The sequence below is a fragment of the Saccopteryx bilineata genome, chromosome 1 (genome assembly GCF_036850765.1).
Source record: "Saccopteryx bilineata isolate mSacBil1 chromosome 1, mSacBil1_pri_phased_curated, whole genome shotgun sequence".
In the NCBI taxonomy this organism is placed as follows: Eukaryota; Metazoa; Chordata; class Mammalia; order Chiroptera; family Emballonuridae; genus Saccopteryx; species Saccopteryx bilineata.
In genome coordinates, this window is record NC_089490.1 from 398,950,030 (window position 1) to 398,969,128 (window position 19,099).

General features: G+C 61.4%; 2 protein-coding genes across 6 annotated transcripts in view; one reads left to right on the forward strand and one right to left on the reverse strand.

Moving 5' to 3' along the window:
* MACROD1 (mono-ADP ribosylhydrolase 1) overlaps positions 1–19,099 on the reverse strand; it is a 149,595-nt gene that overhangs the window by 71,522 nt on the left and 58,974 nt on the right. The window lies entirely within an intron of this gene.
* The window catches only part of FLRT1 (fibronectin leucine rich transmembrane protein 1), a 71,121-nt gene that overhangs the window by 36,730 nt on the left and 15,292 nt on the right, over positions 1–19,099 (forward strand). The gene's annotated exons all lie outside the window — the stretch shown is intronic.

Here is a 19,099-nt window from a genome sequence, read left to right on the forward strand (position 1 = left end):
ACTTGAAACACTTCATTTCTTTGAGTCCTCATCATAATCCATTATTGTTCTCATCTCATAGATGGGGAAAATGAGGCTCCGAGAGGCTAAGTAACTGGCTCAAAGCCACCCAGCTGGGAGGTGGCAGAGCCATAGGCAGGCTCAAACTGAAGGTATGGGCAGAGGTGGACGGAGTATCTGACCCCATTGCCCTCTGCCGTCAGTGACTAGACTCTTGTCCCCTTCCCATCCTGATTTGAAGTGACGATCTACACAGCTCCTCAGAAGTGGGAAGGGGAGACTTCAGAGCTGGCCCTGGGGTGGGGGGAAGCTGGTGGGAAGAGCCCAGAGGTCCCCTCCCATGTTGTTCTCACTCCTTTCAGCTGCCTCCTCACCAGTGCCCCCCACACAACCAGAGGCAGCGCCCTAAAAGGCAGTCTGCCAGAGGCTTGCTCGGCCTGGGGCCCTGGGGAGAGCAGGGGGAGCCTCACCTCGGGCCGAAGCAACTTCCTCCGCCCCGCCTCCACTCTCCCTCTGCTCCCAGGATAAGCCTCTCCCACGCCTGTGCTCTCCCCTTCATCTCACCCTGCAGGTTTCCACCCGGTCAGCAAGGCCCTCTGCTGCCCACCTCCTGGGTCAAAAGGAGAGCGAGGTGTCCCCGCTCTCCACACATCCTGGGTCAAAAGGTCCGGCTCACTGTGCCCTGGTTCAGCAGCTCTGTGGTCCCCAGGTGTCCAGAGCAGCCTAGTGCTCTGACCCCTGATCTCTCCCCAGCACCCAGAGCGGTGCCTGGCCTATCACAGTATCATAATCCATTACTATGGCAGGCCATAAGCTCTGGGGAGGTGGGTGAATGATGGAATGAATGAATGAATGAATGAGTGAGTGTGTCCTCTGTGCTGGGCCCTGTGCTAGCCCTGGGGAGCTAGAGATGGCCAGCATTTACATCACTGCTCTGAATTCTCAGCCAGATTCCGCTCCTTTATCCTCACAACAGCCTTATGCAGTGGACATTACATATCCCCATTTTCCAGAGGGGGAAACGGAGGCAAAGAAAGGAAAGTGAAACGGCCCGAGGTCACACAGCCAGTATTTAGCAAATAAAAACACCAGATGCCCAATGAAATCTGAATTTTAGGGAAATAACCGATAAGTTTTGTAGTTTTAAGTATATCCCCATCTTGAGGACTCCGCTTGTGCCAAAGAAAAGCATTTGTCGTTTGTCTGAAGTGCACATTTAAGTGGGTTCCAGGATTTAGTCTGCCAGGCCTACAAAGAAGAGGTAGGAAAGACCCAGGAGGTGAGGGGCTCTGGCCCCCATCCCTCCCACTCAGCGGGCTGCCCCAGGGCTGGTGCCGCCCCTCCCCACGGCTCAGAGGGCTGCCCAGCGCTCTGCTGGCCGCCTGCTGCAAGTCACAAACCACCTGGCCCAAGGGTCGGGTCTCCTCCCCGACTCCCCTCCATCCTCCCTCCCCTGCCCCTGCCCCTGCCCCTGCCCAGCTCCTCGCCTTGGCTTGGGGCTAAGGCTTCCTCACGTGGAAGGGATCCGCACACCAAGTGAATTTTCACAGCTGGGTTATCACCTCCTAAAAATAGGGCTGAGTGATGGATGTGAGCTGTCACCAGGCCCTCCCGCTGTGGGGAGTGGTGGGAGGGGAGAAGTGGGATGGGTGGGGCGACCCCAGCCCCGTGCCCTCCCTCACCCCAGGGTGGGTGACCCTCCAGCCCCAGGTGGGCCCGAGCCCCTTCTCACTGACGGGGGAGGCGCTGCTGTGCGCCTGGAGTCTGAGAGCTGGGTGAGCCTGCAGGACGAGCGCCTGCACGGGCACCAGGCCTAGTGACTCACCTCCCAACAGGTGCCCTGCCCGGCAGCTGGGAGCATCCCCATCCTGGCGGGGTCCGGGGTCAGGGCTGTGCCTCGGGAGGGATGTCTGGGAATCAAGGTCCCTGTCACAGGGCGGCCCTGCCCTCTCCCTGTCCCCAGCTGTGCCCTGTTCTCAATTTTGGTTTTTAGCTTCTTGGTTTTTAAAGACCCGTCGGCCGGGCCTCCAGAGCCAGGTGCCAACAGGCGTGTGTGCAGACGGGGCTGGGCTTCAGGCTGTGGACAGGAAGGTGGGGCACAGCGGCTCCTTGCCTCCAACACACATGCGCACGTTCGTTCCAGACACCGAGGGCACTGATGGACACACTCGGACGCGCTGGCATGCACACACCCACCTTGCCCCTTGGCCTCGGAGGGCACTAATACTGAAGAACAGGTGGAAGGGGGCTCCAGCGGTTGTCACTGCCCATCATCTCTCAGTCACCTAGCACGGGCAGGGCCACCCAGCTGGGCCTCTGGCTACCCAGGAGCCTGAGAAGAGAAGGCTACTGCTAGGCCACTTGTGCCAAGGGACTTCTGTGCTCAGGGGCGGGCTTCCAGCGCCTATTCGGGCTCAACAGGGCCTAAATCACCCGGGGTCCTGGGGGCTCCATCCCACATCGGGCAGCCCCATGTCGGCTCTGAGCGACCGTCCCTTCCCCAGGCGTGTCTGGGGTCCACAGCTGTGTGCACCTGGCATGTGGGTGCTGGAGACCGCCCTTCCCTTTCTTCCTCACACCCAGCCCCCCAGCCCAGACACCAGCCCAGCCTGGCGATGCTGGCAGAACAGGCTGCGCCCCCTCCCGAAGGACATTGCCCTCTGGAGGGAGATGGACATGCTCGCTCTCTGCACAGGCCGGAGAGGTGAGACCCCACCCCTGGCCTCCTGTCCAGCCCGAAACCCCCGCCCAGTCCCGTCTGCCGTGCTGCTCTAGGGGCGAAGCGGCCTCGGAATTACATATTAAATGCAGCTGCACCGAAACACGGCCTCAATCACATTACACCAGGAAACAAGAGGAGCCGCTTAGGCTAATCTGGTTATTTGGGCCGGCCTCCCCCGGCAGCCTCGGGGGAGATGCCCAGGAGGGCAGCTGTCTGGGTGGGCAGCAGCGTGAGCATGGCCCTGTGCCCCCCAGAGCCCCAGGGGCAACCTGCTGGCAACCGCACCACCCCCAGCAGGAAAGCGCGGGGCAGTGGGTGGGGCTTCCGGGCTCTCAGCCTGGCGGGAGAGTGAGTCCTTAATCCATCACCCTACAAATATTTACCGAGCACAGGGCTGTGAAGCACCCGGCCTGATGGGGCAGCAGGCCCAGCAGAGCAGGGAGAGCAGGCTCGGCCTCAGGGTGGGCATTCCCGAGCTGGGGAGACAGCCAGGGGAGTAAGTCTGAAAGACGGTTTCAGAGGGGGGTGACAGACGGTGACAGCTGGGAGGTCCCTGCAAGGAGGATGATTTGGGGAGGCCACAGAAGGGCTGGGGGGCCAGGAGCAGCAGCTGGCCGGGAGAAGCCAGAAGGGGCTGGAGTCCTAAGCAGCTAGACTACACTCGGCGCAGACTGGGAATTCCTCCTGGAGGAGGTGACAGTTGGGGTTTGGGGACAACGGAGGGCTGAGCCCAAGAGCTGGTCCTGGGGGCAGGGGTGAACGAGGCCATGGAGGTCAGAGCTCAAGGCCAAAGTGGGGTTCAGATTCTGGGTGAGGCTCAGAGGCCAGGGGCTGAAGACCCCACCTGAGGGTATAGGCTCAGTGGGAGGGGAAGGGCCGGGCCCCCAGACCTCTGGTTTCTCCATCCTGCAGTTCTGGAAACCACACAAGGTGGGGTACTTGGGTGTCACCCTAAGGGTTCCCCTCCAAGAGGAATCTGGGAGGTTCCTGGACATGAGACGAGGCTAAGCCCCCCGCCCAGGCTGCGTTCCCTTACCTCAGACGTCGCAGGACCTGGCAGGCACCGGGGCTCTGAGGAAGGCCGGGCCGGGTCTGCTCACTGCAGCCCCCGCCGTCCTGCCCTGACTTCTTCCTCCATTTACCTTCTCTCCCAAACACAACGGCACCCATGGGCTGGCCACACCTCCCACGTGCCAAGCGTTCCCTGGTGTTTTCTCATCTCAGCCCATCCACACTCCCCTGGGTGGGCACCAGCACCCCCACTCGACAGGTGAGGAAACCGAGGCTCTCAGAGGTAAAGTGACTCCACGGCAAAACTAAGCCAAGACCGGGATCAGAACGGAGACCGGCTGTTCCACTCCCGCGCACTCCCTCCCCGCAGGTTGGGTTTCTGTAAAGTGCCGCTAATCCTTTAAGACAAGATGGGAATATTTAAATAAATACATAAGTAAATAATGAGATGCTGCAGGGTGATGATGATGGGTCAGAGCTGGGAGTGGGAGACGAGAGGCAAGGACAGGACTATTCCGGGCCCTTCCGCCAATGTCTGTGGGGGGTGGGGAGCTCTCTAGGTACCCAGCCCCAAGGTCAAGAAGGAGTCAGCTGCAGACCTGCGGTGCCGGCCAGGGCCTGGCGGTGGTGCCCAGGACAGGAGGACGCTGGGTGAGGGCCTGTGCCTGGGGAGTGTGGCTGATGCTGGCAGGGGCCTGGGAGGGCTCCTCACCCACTGCTCATATTTAGAGCCCAGACCCTGATGCCCGTTATAATGTGAATATGTTGACACACTAATTCCTCACCCTCCTGAGCACCCTGGGAGGATTAGCTCAGTACTTGTAAGGGACAGAACGGAGTCCCCAGCAAGAGGACATGGGGCCCTCCAGCCCAGATTGCAGCGAGACTGGGAATGGCTGGGGCGGCTCCCGGATCCCTGGGGGTCTGAAAGAAGGACCCTGGCTTCCTGGGGGGGTGACTGAATGGTAAAAGAGACCCCCAAAGCTGCTCTCTCCCACCTCAACAGCATGGCACTACCTCTATGTGAGGGTGGCTAAGGATCACCTTCGGCCAGGAGCTGGGGAGTATACTCCTCAATGCAGCCCCCCACTCCCACCCGGGCACTGCTGTGGCTAGTGTGAAGAGTTGTCACAGCTGCAGAAGAAACACGTGGGGTTCAGGCTGAACCTTACGGGTCCCTCAGGAGGCCAGGCTGGCGGCCTCTGAAGCCCGTCCCTCCCCTCCCTGTGCATATGTGAGCGTGTGCATGTAGGAGGTGTGTGCACGCACAGACACGTGTGCAGGAGTATGTACGCCTGTGTACGTGCACTTGTGCATCCTGAATTGTTGTAGCTTCCCCCTCTCAGCCTCCTCCCTGGGCCTGGGGAGAGAGCAACCAGTCACAGGCACTCAGCCTCCAAAGGTGACACGCTGTTTCCGGGCCTGGATTCCTGCCACTGGCAGCGTGAAGTGTGTGTGTGTGCGTGCGCGAGCGCGCATGCGTCAGAGCACTGGGGGTGCTCCTGCTCCGAGCAGCACTGGCCCCCCGGCACCTCCCACCCTGCCTCGTCCCTCCTGAGCAGCCCCAGCCCTCAGACAGCAGCTGGGTGGTGGCAGAAAAGTCTCGGGGCAGCAGGAGGAGCCCGAGTTCTCGGGTCAAAGGGCCTGGAATTGGGTCCTCCCCGCCGACCTCTGTAGAGGCCGTGGGCAGTTCCTTCACCTCTCTGAACCTTACTTCCTTGTCTGTAAAATGGGTGCACAGTACCACTCAGGAGAGCATCCTTGAGGGCACCAAGTGGTGGCAGTGGGGGTGAAAGCAGTGACAAGACCTCTCAGGCAGGGGATCAGCGGGGTGGAAGCAGAGGTGTGCATGGGGCCACCAGGGCTTGGCCACGGCCTCCATATCCCATGCTCTGGGGACCCCAGGATTGTCCCTTATCCACCCAGACTGGGAAGAGCCAAAGCTGCGCCCCAGGTCCAAGGAGACGATGCCCTGACCCCAGTGGGGAGGCAGACCACGGGATTACTGGAAAGTGAAAGGCCCTCCCCAGTTCTGCAAACGCCCTGCTCCCCCGCCTGTGGCACTAAGAGGTGGAGGGCAGCACGCAGGGCTCTGGTTCTGTTGTGATGTCAGGTACTATTACCTCCTATTTCACAGACTGTCCCGTTTTACAGATGAGGGAACTGAGGCTCTGAGAGGCAGTTGCTTGCACAAGGTCACTCAGGTGTGTGTGGGATTCAAGCCCAGGCAGTCCAGCCCCAGGGAGGATCAGGGTGCTGGGGACAGAGGGCAGGTGGCTGGGGCCTGTCTGAACAGACAGGTAGGATGCTCAGGGCTACCTCCCCCCAGTGGAGGGGGCTAGTGGGCTTGGAGGGGCTCCTCTGGGGGCAGTGCTGTCCCTGCGCGCCGCAGGGAGGCAGTTCCTGCGCACGGCAGCTTCTGTCCTGTTCAATTTGAAGCTGAAGTGCAAACAAGGCTCAGAGCCCGCTGCTCCCACCCCAAATCAAATTTGGTGCTATGATTTCTCTGTGGTGGCGGCCTGCCTTCCGGGGAGGGGTGAGGAAGGCTGGCCCGGGGGGCCGGCCTGACCACAGCGCGGGCTGGCGGGCGGGCGGGAGCTAGTGGAGACCAGGCCATTTCTCTGGGGCAGCCAGCTCGGCTAGCCGGGATCTTCCGCCCAAATTAAATTTTAACCCAGCCCATAAATCTTCCAGGTCTGTCCCCTGCCACCTGCTGGACCCACCACCAGCTGCAGCTTGGACTGGTGTGGGGATGCTCTGTGTGGCCGTGGGGCAGCGTGGCCTGCCTGCCTTGGAGAGAGGGGCAGTGATGCATGGACAGGCCTGGGGATCCCGTAGGCCACTGGCCACTGCAGCTGGTAAGGGCCCAGCCTGGCAGTCCCAAACAGAAGCTCTGTTGTGTTACCAGCTGGGGACCCTGGAGGCATGGGCCAGGGTCCCAGTGGGGCCGTGGATAGCTCTTCTGTCAGAAAGGCCTGGCTCAAAAAACAGCTCCACTGCTTCCCAGACAGGCCAGCTTAGGTGGTTTCCTAACTTCTCTGGGCCTCAGTTTGCTCGGCTGTGCAATGGGGGAATAACGGCGTCCACTGTAGGGACAAGAGGAGGAATAAGGGAGGTAATGCAGATAACGCCCTAGGGACAATGAAAGTGGACTCCTCTCAAGGTCACCACCATCAACCTGGCCCATCAGAGAGGTGGGGTGGGTGCCCCTTTCTGTCCCCAGTCCCTGCCCCCAGCACTCTTATTTGTTCATTTGCCATTTTATGGAGGTGTGAGGTGGGCAGTCAGCCACACCAACTACAGGGCACAGCTCAAGCCCCTGGTGCCCTGTGACCACCCCCAGCACAGAGGCTACAACATTCCTGTGCTGACCCGGGCCTCACCTCCCACAGCCTTCTACTCTCCGGTCCCAACTGCCCCTGCCCCGCCGCTGACGGACTGCCCGCGTGTGGGCCTGTCCCAGTCCTGTCCCGGAGCCTGCCTTCTCCTGGCCCCGCCCGCGTGTGGGCCTGTCCCAGTCCTGTCCCGGAGCCTGCCTTCTCCTGGCCCCGCCCGCGTGTGGGCCTGTCCCAGTCCTGTCCCGGAGCTTGCCTTCTCCTGGCCCCGCCCGCGTGTGGGCCTGTCCCAGTCCTGTCCGGGAGCCTGCCTCCTCCTGGCCCCGCCCTCATGCGGGCCTGTCCCAGTCCTGTCCCGGAGCCTGCCTTCTCCTGGCCCCGCCCTCATGCGGGCCTGTCCCAGTCCTGTCCGGGAGCCTGCCTCCTCCTGGCCCCGCCCGCGTGTGGGCCTGTCCCAGTCCTGTCCGGGAGCCTGCCTCCTCCTGGCCCCGCCCGCGTGTGGGCCTGTCCCAGTCCTGTCCGGGAGCCTGCCTTCTCCTGGCCCCGCCCTCATGCGGGCCTGTCCCAGTCCTGTCCCGGAGCCTGCCTTCTGGCCTGCAGTTCCTGCTCAGGCTTCGGGTTGCGGACTACACAAGTTCAATGCACGTGGAGGGAAGAGAGAGGAAGGGAGGGAATCGTGCCCACAGTGCAGATGTCAGCACTGAGGGGGTCTGGGACGTGGCCAGGCCCACAGGCAGTGGCTGATGGAGCAGTGGCAGCTGCCCTGACTTCGGCAGCCCGTGCAGCGTAGCGTGGGAGACCTGCCAGCCCTCCCCCCACCCTGAGGGACCTGACGCTGTCCTCTCCCTTCCGTGGCAGGAACACAAAGGGGAAAACCAGAGCAGTCTTTTCCATGTCAAGACCCCTTCCCTGGCCCCCCACATCTTCTGGCCAATGCTCCCCAAAACACGCAGGGTCCTAACCCATGCTGCCCTCCCCTCCACAGTGCCCTTCACACCCCCTGTCCCGGCCACCCGCTCTGCTGGCCTTGACTCACACAGCGGCCACGTGACCACACGCCCACCCCTGTGCGGAGGCCGCCTCCGTGACCCACGCCCCTAACTGCATGTTTGTCCTCCGCCAGCCCCGCACCATTAGCTGCCCCAGCTAACATGTAGACGATACAGGGCCACATCTCACCCGCACCCAAACGTGAACCACACCGACAATAAAGTCACAACGGCGAGGCCAAGTGAGTCCCGGGACTTGCGGGTCTGGAGAAAGCTTACCTGCCCTGGCCTGAAGCTCCAGCCCCATGTCAGTGCCCAGGACATGGGGTAGGGCCGGTTAGGGGAGGGAGTTGTCCCTTGTAGGGGCTCACCATCCAGACTCCTTCCTCCCCTTCCACCCCCTGCCCCGCCTTCCTGGGTCTGGGTCAGGCCAGCCCCTACAGCTGAGCCCCGTGTTCTCCCTGGGGCTCCTGCTGGGCAGTGGGAGAACCCTGACCAAGGGAGGGGACGCTGGGCGTGTCTGACTCCCACTCAGCATGCTGGGTTCTCTAGGGACTAGGACGGCAGGCGCTCACCCCTTGCTGGAGCCCTTAGCCGGGAGCAGGGACCCAGGTTTCAGGCCACCAGGAGCTGCCGCTGATGACGGCGGCAAGGTGACCGTGGCCCGCGGAATGGGCGTAGCTGGTGCCAGGGTCCTGCCAGCCTCACTCCCACAGGCTGGGTGCGGGTGGCTAGAGGCTGGATCCTGGCCCAGCACGGCCTTCTCTGTGCTGCGGTGGTCGGCCCGCTGACCACTGCCCGCTGGCTGTTTCGGAAGACAAGGGAGGGCAGAAAGGGCTCAGCTGCTCAATTCTATGGCAAGGAGGAGGTGGCAGAAGCCCAGATGTGTCAGGAGGGGCTGCAGGCCTCCTTAGCTGTTTGGAGCACTGGGGAGGGCCCTGCCCCCAGCCGCCCAGCCCCCAGCCGCCCAGCCCCCCACCCCCAGCCACCCAGCCCAGTGTGACGAGATAAGCAGGTCCCCCGCTAGTGCTGTCCCCATCCCCGGCCGCCTCCCCTGGCTTCCCCCTCTTGCTCTGCCAGGTGCACTTGGGTCTCCAGGAGTTTTCTGCCCAGGGGACACTGTTACTCAGAAAGTATTTGGCAAAAATAAAGCTAAGCCACCTGGGACTCCTCCAGGTGGGTGGGTAGAAGTTGCTGCTTCCCCTTGGGAGGGACCAGACGGGCGCCCTGGGAGCCGTAACCGGGAGACGGAGCACTGCGTGGGGAGGCTCAGCTGCCGGGCAGGGCCGGGGGCTCGAGGGCAGAGAAGCCTGTCCAGCCCCTGCTCTGCTCCTCTGAGGCCAAGAGACCTTGGACGTGGCTGCTCTGGGTCTTGGCTTCCTCGCCTGTGAAAGGGAGGCCGGCGCCTTGTCGGGCTGCCGCGTGTGAAGGTGAGACTCAGCCGAAAAGCAGTAACCGCCCCCTTGCCTTCGCCAGAAGGTTCACTCTACTCTCCTTGGCATGAGGCAGCTGGGGCCACAGCCATCTGTGGCGGGGCCAGGCGACACCGTAGTCCCTGTGCTTTCCAGGGCAGAGCTGCCCAGCTCGGGGCCTCCTGACGATGCACCTGCATCTCCCCTCCCGCCCCGGGACACAGCGCGGCCTCCTGCTTTCATCTTGGCCCACACACCCCCATGCCAGCCCCCTGGTCTCTGCATCCATCTTGCCGGTACTCACAAGGACTGGCCCTGTGTCACATGCATGGGATGTCTGTAAAGGGCTGCACACCGCCTACCTGGCAGCCCCCAACAGCACTGCCTGTTGTCCCTATGGCTCTAGGGTGCACAGCCCTTTACAGTTAGCCTGCCGGGCCTCGAGCAGGACCCCCCTCCTCTCTGAGCTATAGTTTTTCAGTCAGCACAGATTGATGGCGAGGCTGTTTGACCCAAGGCAAGCCGTTTAACCTCTCTGGGTCTCCACGGCCTCATCTGTGATATGGGACAAAAGGCTCCCTCACAGGGTCATTAAGAGCATGAAATGAATCAGTGCAGACAGTAAAAGACGCTGGGCTTGCCTGGCACGCCCTGGGCGCGCAGCATGCGGGGGGATCGGAGTGTATGAGGGGATGGCTCAGGAGGTTGCGGCAGGGTTAGGGGAACCGGCAAGGGAGGGGAGGCTCTCTGGGTGACAGTGGGAAGTTGCTACCATGCAGGCCTGAGGGGCAGGGGAGGCAGTGGTTACGAACCCAGAAAGGGGTACACTAGTAAGGCAGGGATGCGGCTGGGGAACCCGTGCTCCCCCTGGCTCCCCTCCCTCCCTCCCTCCGAGCTGCTGCTGGGGCTCCCGGCGGCCAAGCCAGCTGGAAGCCAGGGATACGGGAACCTGGTGGCGAACAACCGCCAGCCTCCTGGGCCCACAGCAGGCTGGGGAGTGACCTGACAGAACAGCTGCATGGCTTGTCAGAATCCAGAGAGCCTGGAACAAGACACAGGAGGGTAATGCTGCAGAGGGTGGCATTTCACAGAAGAGCACCTGCGGGCTCTCGGTTGGAAAGAGCAGGGTCCTTGCCTTGATGCTGCTGTTCACCAGCTTTGAGACCAGAATTGGGTGACCAGCGGTCCCAGGCTGCCCAGGATTTGTGCTAAAACTGGGAAAGTCCCTGGCAAACCATGACCTGGAGGTTCCCCTGGATCCGAGACAAGGACCTAACATCTCTGAGCCTCGGTTTCCTCATCTGTAACATGGAGAAGGAGCCTCCTCTCTGGTGGAGCGGGGCTGGGGCTCCACACAGGAGGGGTTGCTGGGAAAATCAATTCTGACCCAGCAGGGCGGATGGGATGGGCACAGGCCTCCAGCCCACGGTCATCGTCCTCGGGAAATAGATCCAAAGGTGTTTTTCCAGCTCGGGAGCCTAACAGTCAGCAGTTATTTATCGTCGCGTTTCCAGTGGGTAGGAAAGCCACAAATAAGTAAATTCAGGCAGCAGGGCACAATTATTGAGCCGCTGCTTTATTTCCCCATCTGGTCTCCCGCCCCGACCGGCACCGGGTCGATAATAATTTATGACGCAGCTCCCAAAGCAGAGGGGCGGTGGCCAAAGAAACACGTTTGCTTGGAGTCATCCTCCCTGGACCAGCTGTGCGCTCACAGGTGGCTGTGAGGCTGGGGGTGGGGACAGGAGGGAAGCCAGCGGCCCAGTGCACAGGGGGGCAGGTGGAGCGAGGAGGCAGAGGGGAGGAGAGGGGCGGGCAGCCAGAGTGCTGGGCAGCCCCAGGCCTTGTCCCTGACCACCCACCAGGCTCACATCCTGTGGCAGACTCCTCACAAGACTAAAATGGGACACGGGGACAGCAGTGGGTCTCTCCACCAAGCAGTCTAGGTTTGTCTCATGTGGGAGCCCAGAGGAGCAGGGCCTGAGATAGGGGTCCTGCGCCTGAGCTCTCAGGAAGAACGTAAGGGAGGCAGGGGACTGGGGGAGGGCGGGGGAAGGGACCAGCCCCGTGGGGGTCTTGGCCGGGGTCTGATGGGGGAGTAATAGAGCAGAAATCACAGGACAGTAGTGTCACACCGAGGCAGGGCCCAGCGGCCTGGGGAGAGAGCAGCTGGAGCCAATACTCCCAGTGCCAAGTATAGGGGTTCAGGGCGCCCTGGGCCCTGCCTCGGGCTATGCGGCCTGGCCCGCAGAACAGCACCGCATCTGCCCAGCCTTGGGAGGAGGAGCGGGGCTGCGATTTGGTTTCATAATTTACGCAGCCGATTTCATCATGTTTCATGTTCTGTCATGTTTCCTACCGTTACAATTTCATCCTTCCCTCTGGGGGGCCTTAGGATGTTAAAATGGGATGCTGGGGGGAGGGGGCACCAAGCTAAGCTGTCAGCCGGGCTGGGGGGAGGGGGCGGGGCCGCGGGAGGGAGGGAGAGGGGTTTCCCAGGCCGTGGGGCTGAGGGAAGAGGCAGTACGGAGTGGAGTGCGCTTGTCTGGCAGGTTATCATAATAACAGCTGACTTTTATTTGCTCGGAGAGTGCCGGGCTGTCCTTAGGGGCTCACGTGGTGCCTCCTTTGGTCCTCACCACAGGTGTGCGAGGGCCTTCCCTCGTTAACCTTCTCTGGATTTCTGATGCTCAGAGACGGAACACACTGGCCCCACGTAACACAGCTGGGGGGGGATGTGAGGGGGCTCCGCTCAGGCCTTGGGCTCCAGGCTGTTAGCCACCTGTCACAGTCCTCCTACCCTGCAGCCGCATCCCAGCCCTCAAGGTGGCAGCTGACGCCCCAAGAGGTCAAGGGCTGGTCCCAGGTCACCTAGCACAGAGGCCCGCTCCTGCATGGCCTCCCTCTTAGGCCAAGCCACCTTTCCCCCCTCTCCAGCTATCCCCCTGTCCCTGCTGGGACCCCAACCCCATCGAGGAGGAGACCGCAGGCTCCATTTTCTGAGAGGAGCTGGGCAGGAACCTAATTGGCAAACAATGGGCAGGGGAGAGGGAGCCCACTGCACACTGTTAAGGGGGCGCCCTTCTGAGGGTCTCAGAAAAACGGCCCTCCCAAGCCAGGGCCTGTAGCGTGCCGGTGTGCTCAGAGGGCCAGCCTGGCCCCTTCCACTGCCCTCACCTAATGCAAAACGAGGCCACCCCCTCCTTGGCCTACTTAGGGGCTGCGTGGTTGTCCGGAGGTGGCTGGTGGCACTGCACGGGCTGACCCCCTCCCTGGCCCTCATCAGGGACAGTGTGACCATCCAGAGCGGCTTCTGGCAGTACACACGCTCGAGGCCTGCCGCCCAGAGCGGCTGAAAGAGCTTCGAGGACGCCTCCCCTTTTCTTGTCTTTTTTTCTGCCCGGCTCTTAAAAAAAATTAAACACGGATGGTTTCGTCTTGGGAGAATTAGTATTCCAGGCAGGGCTGGGGGATGTGATTGGAATGTCAGGCTGGAGCCACAGAGCTGGGAGGGAAGAGGCCCTGCACCCAGCGGGCCCCGGGGTGGGGACAGAGGGCTCCGGACCCACCAGGAGCCACACCGGGCCTGTCTGTCCCGGGGAAGGTGGAGGCTGGGCGTGGCTGGAGGGGCTGGAGTCAGGTCCAGGACTGGAGGAGGTGGAGACGGGGGCAGCTCAGGGCAGAGACACACAGCTCCCAACCCAGCTTTCTACCCCGTCCATTCCTTCTCTCCTTTGGCCCTCACTTGCTGAAGGTGTGTGTCCCTATTGTGTGCCAGGCACGGAGCCAGGTGCTGGGAAGCCAAGGGCAAGGCCATGCCCGTCTTCGGCACTGCGTGTCACTGGCACGGGGCCACTGCCTGGCACGCAGCAGGCACTTACCAAAGGCTGGCTAAATGGAGGTGTGTACATCATGAGGCATCTCCCAAAGCCCAGTTTGAAGAACATGCAAACCATGGAAGCTGCCTGGGAACCACTAGAGTGAACAGTTACAATAAATTGGTATCTTTGAGACAGGACTTCTCAGAGCCTTTATCATGCGAATGTGCCTGTGAATCCGCCTGTCTGAGCACAGCCCTCCTGTCCCTGGCCACACAGGCGGTGCCGCTGTCTGTGGGTCTGTGTCCAGGCTCTGCGGTTGACCCGCTGCGTGGCCTTGGGCAACTCCTGAAGAGCTGTTTCCTTAGGTGGAAAATTGAAATGGTGTCTGTGGGTTCAGGGCAGTGATACCTCAGACTCCATACGGGGCTGCTGCTGCTGTGCTATCATTACCCACATCAAGCCCTTAGCTCCGTGTGCCCGGCCTGGCAGAGCCGTCTGGTCGCTTACAGCACGGGGCAGACTCCAGAGCTGTGCGGGCACCAGCGGCAGGATCATTTCTCTCCGGCCAAAGTGGCTCGGGAGGCAGAGGTCAGAGGTCAGAGGTCAGAGGCCTGGCAATGCCAGACCTCCAGCTCCTCAGCTACCGGGATTCAGAAAGCGTGGCCATGGCACCCGTGGCTGTTCCTGGAGCCCAAGGGGAACTGAGATCCAAGGGCTTCCTTCCCCAAGGTCACACCTGGTCAGGGGCCCGGGAATCCCGTCAGCCCACCGTCCTGTCTGGGCCTGCATCCCGGGAGGTGCATACCTATGTGCTGGTGGCCATGGGTCAGGGAAGCTGGTGGGCCTGCACCCGCCGGGCGAGGCCAGGCCCAGCTCTGGGAGCAAAGGCACCAGAAGCCTCACTGGCCACAACTACAAAGAGCCTCATCATTAACAAAAGTGCGCCACGAACCCTTTTTCTCCCTCCTTCTCTCCTTTAAGGCCGGTTCCCAAATGAAAAGGAAAATATACAGCAAGAAGCAAGGAGGAAACCTCGGAGGAAAGCCATGCGTCTGCACAGAGGCATTAGTCCACCCTCGTCTGAGGTGTGGGCTTCCTGTATTTATTTAAAACAGTCTCTCTCTTTGTCCTTTCCTCCCAATTCAGTGGGTCTCTCAGGCTGCGCTTTTAAGTCCCTCTGAAGTGTTACAACCATTTTCCCTTCTTTCAATTAACAACAAGAAAAGGAAGCTAATAGCTTCCTGAGCCACTCGCTGTAAATATTAACAAAGTCTGGCCGCTGGGCCTGGGTGCACAGCGCTGCTCCCGGAGAGGGTGTTTACGGGAAGGAGGGGCGGGGGCGGGAGATTTCCAACGCGGAGGCGAAAATCCCTTGGCACGGGCTTCTGCCGGCGCAGGGAAACCAGAGAGCCGGGGAGCCGGGTGAGAGGGCGCCTGGCCCCGGGGCCGGAGGCTGGCACCGCTGGCAGGAGGGAAGCAGACACTTCTAGAAGAGAAAGGCAGCTTCCCCCAGCACACCTGTGTCACTTGGAGGATGCAGGTGCGTTGCCTGGATTCCCCAGCTTCTGGGTTTGAGTGTGGTCAGTGGCAGAGGTCTAAGGAGGACTGGCTTTTCAATATAGAGACTGCAGGAGGCACTGATGGGCCCCAGGGTGCCCACTGGACCCTGGCACCCGCCAGTATCGGCACGATGTAGGGCTCCCGAAAGAACCCAGGCCAGGGAGTGGACTGAGAGAAGAGGGCGGCAGCGGAGTGAGCAGGGCCTGGTGGGCAGAGCCAGGGCGGCCAGGAGGTGCCAGGTCTTCCTCCTCCCTGCCCCAGCTGCCCGCCTGGGCTCAGGGTGAGGAAGGCAGAGCCGCTGTTCTGCTGGCAAAAGCAGGCCCATTTCCTGAGACAGGTCCGACCTTCACGGGTGGCACCAGGATAACCGTCATCCGGGCCCCCTGGACCAGACACAGGCCCTCACGTTCGCATGAGGAGTGACAGCAGCCCTGCTGGGGGGTGCCCTGCCAGCCACCGCACCCTCCCCTTGGGCTGAGGGGCAGGCCTGTGAGCCCCCACCCCTCCTCTGCCCCTCCTCAGCAGCAGGCCACCTGCGGCCACCTCGCAGGCTGCCTCTCCAGTGGCTGGGTGCCAGCCGGCCCTGGCTGGCTCTGCCCCTCGACCACTCTCACTGCTCACTTGGCACAGAACTTCCTCCTGCCACCCGCCCTTGCTTGGAGGAGAGTCCAAGGGTTCGAGAACACTCCAGGCGCGGAGGCCTCTCCAGGCGCCGGCCGCTCTCAGTCGACCCGCAGCCCAGGCTCAGCAGTGCCGACTCGGCGGCCTCTCTACTACGTGGCCGCATGGTGGGGGCAGTGCCCTAACCTGGGAGGGCCAGGCCTCCAGACCCCCAGTCAGTACAGGGGAAGGGCTGTTGGGCCCAGTGGGCAGGCAGGTGCCAACAGTGCAGGCTGATTTGGCCCCCGGTCTACTCGACCAGCTCAGCGCCAGGGGACAGGCATGAATTCCTAGGACACCTCCGGCGATAGAGCTGCCCTTGCTCCCAGGTCCTGGCTCCGACCCACACGTGGAGGGAGGAGTCAGGGACATCCCGTCATGGCAGAAGTCCCGCGGTTTTTCCCTGGAGAAGCTCTGTCCTAGAAGAGCTGCCCCCTGGGTCCCTGGAGCTGTGGGCATCCCTGCTCCAGGCACGGCTCACCCTGGGTCCCCGGGGGTCTGTGTCAGGGTGGGCTCGGCCGTGTTTCAGGGCCACTGGCCTGGCACTGCGGGCTCCGGCTGCCGCCCACGGGCTGGCTCACACACTTGCTCACACACCCAGCCCCAAAAGTCTGGGTTTTGTCAGAAAACAGTTTAATTAGCAGTGCAGAGGCTTGGAGGGTTCACACCAAGTACGCAGGCTTTCTCGCCTCCACCCTTGTCACCCGCCGTGAGGGTGCTGCACGGTGCCAAGCCTGGGGGCCAGAGCGAGCCAGGAGGGGGCCGGGCGGGGCCGTCCCGTCGACAGCGGAGAGGGAGAAGCGCAAGGCTGCAGCGCAACCCTCTACAGGCCTCCCGGCTGCCCCGCCCGGGGCCCTGGAGCCAGTGTCTGGAGCTCGCAGGAGCGCTCAGCCACCCTCCAGGGAGCAGGAGCAGGAGGAAACCCTCCCAGCCCCAGGCCGGTCTTCAGGGAGGCCTCCAGTCAGCCCCTGTCCTAGGGACACTGTCTCAGCCTGTCACCAGTCCCCTCCCATGTACCCCGGTACTCTCCACTTCTCTACATGGCAACCAGAGTGATCCCTCGGAAACCGCAGACCTGGCCATGCCCCTTCCGCCTTGACCCCTGCGCAGCCTCAGGAGGAGGGCTGTCCCTCAGCAGGGCATTCACAGCGCCCCCCAGAGCCAGGATCCTGGCTCCCGCTGCAGCCCAGGTCACTGCCCTCCGCCAACTCAGAGCTTTGGGACACCAGCTTCCCACCTCTGAGCTTCTACACATGCTGTTCCCTCGTCCTGAAATGTGCTTCCTGTTCTACTCTCTACGCTGCTGACCCTGTTACAGAAAGAGCCCACACTCCCAAATGGGAACGCTCTCTCCGCCTTGTGACTCCGGTCCCTAGCTCTCTGCCCCCTGGAGAGGGGAAACCTGGCCGCGATGGCCCCCCGGGGGTCCACGCTGCCACCAGAAAAATAAGCCACACACTGCAGTGGGGGAAACGAACAGGCTCTGAGGAAGGCCATCCTGATGGGAGAGAGTCAGCAGCCACGGAACAAACTCCAGGTCGGAGTCACGAACGGCCTTTTCATCTATGAAGGTCAGACACAGATGCTGACCTCAGCCTGGAAGTCCAAAATGAAAGAAAACACCAGGTCCCCCAGCTCGCAGCGGCTCTGGCCTGCACACAATGATCTAAACTCTGCCCTCTCTGCCTCTGTCTAGGGAGAGGGGCGGGCGTGCTGTTCACTTAAAACACCACTTGGCTAAGTCGCCAGCCATAAAGCCCACCTGGGTTTCCAGTGGCACATCCTAGGCGTCTGATTAATAACGCGCACATAAAAATCCGTCCTAAGAGCCATAGGTTGAAATAAAGCAGGACGGCTAATTGCTAATATAAGAATTAATATCAGTGCGGAGCTATCTTTCAGCCAGGAGCCGTAACGATGAATAAGAGCATTTACACAGAGGAGAAGCCCTGAGGTCCAGAGGTGGGGTGGTGGCTCTGGAGGATGGACAGGTGGTCAAGGGGAAACTGGCCACACCCGCCCCACTCTAGCTCGCCACTGAGCTCACACGTGACTATCACAACGGGAATCTAGAGGACCCCAGAACCACAGCACTCGTCAAATTCCCCAGGAAGGCCCTGGCCGGTTGGCTCAGCAGTAGAGCGTCGGCCTGGCATGCGGGGGACCCAGGTTCGATTCCCGGCCAGGGCACATAGGGGAAGTGCCCATTTGCTTCTCCACCCCCACCCCCTTCCTCTCTGTCTCTCTCTTCCCCTCCCGCAGCCAAGGCTCCATTGGAGCAAAGATGGCCCGGGCGCTGGGGATGGCTCCTTGGCCTCTGCCCCAGGCGCTGGAGTGGCTCTGGTCGCGGCAGAGCGAAGCCCCGGAGGGGCAGAGCGTCGCCCCCTGGTGGGCGTGCCGGGTGGATCCCGGTCGGGCGCATGCGGGAGTCTGTCTGTCTCTCCCCGTTTCCAGCTTCAGAAAAATACAAAAAAAAAAAAAATCCCCCAGTAAGCCCGTTATCCACAGCCCCACCCCCCTCCCCCCACCCCAGGCTGGGCAGGGCAGGGCTTTTTGCTCCTATGATGCCCTATGTGTCTCAACTGTGGCCTTTTGCAAACTGGTGGTCGTTCGACTGGACTCCAGCTCCTGGAGGAAAGGGGCACTTTGGATCCCAGCGTCTAGCATAGTGTTGGGTGCGTGACTGGACTCGGTACATGTTTGCGGGATGGATGGGTGGATAATGGAGGGAGGGAGGGATGAATGGATGATAAATGGATGGATGAATGGATAATGGATGGATGGAGAGCTGAATGCATGGAGGGATGACGAACAGGGAGACGGATCGATGCTGGGTGGATGGAGATACGGCGGAATGAATGGGTGACTGCCTGAGAGGGCCTCAGCAGAGACCGGGAGTGTCTCAGTGCAGTGGGTCCAGAGGCCGTCGTGTATTTGGTTGATGGTACGTTTCTGCTGTGCTGAGACCAGCATCGTGCAGGGAGAAGGGGACTGGCCCCTGGCTGTCATGTAGCTCATACAACCTTGGACAAGTCCGCTCCTTTTTTTTGGTTTTCTTTTTTTTTTTTTTAAACAGAGACAGAGAGTCAGAGAGAGGGATAGACAGGGACAGATAGACAGGAACAGAGAGAGATGAGAAGCACCAATCATCAGTTTTTCGTTGTGACACCTTAGTTGTTCATTGATTGCTTTCTCATATGTGCCTTGACCGGGGGCCTTCAGCAGACCAAGTAACCCCTTGATCGAGCCAGCAACCTCGGGTCCAAGGTGGTGAGCTTTGCTCAAACCAGATGAGCCCGCACTCAAGCTGGCGACCTCGGGGTCTCGAACCTGGGTCCTCAGCATCCCAGTCCGATGCTCTATCCACTGTGCCACCGCCTGGTCAGGCCTTTTTTTTATTTTTCAAAGTCCCCTCTGCACCTGCACAGTGTGTGTGGGGGGTCCTCCCTGCTCTGCCAGCCACGCAGGGCTGTCCCAAGGCTCGGGAGACAGCAGAGCAGAGTGACCTGGAAAAGGATGAAGTTCCTTTGTGAGTGGGAAGGCAGAGTGGTGTGGAGATGTGGGCTGTGCGCTTGGCTCTCTTTCCTCC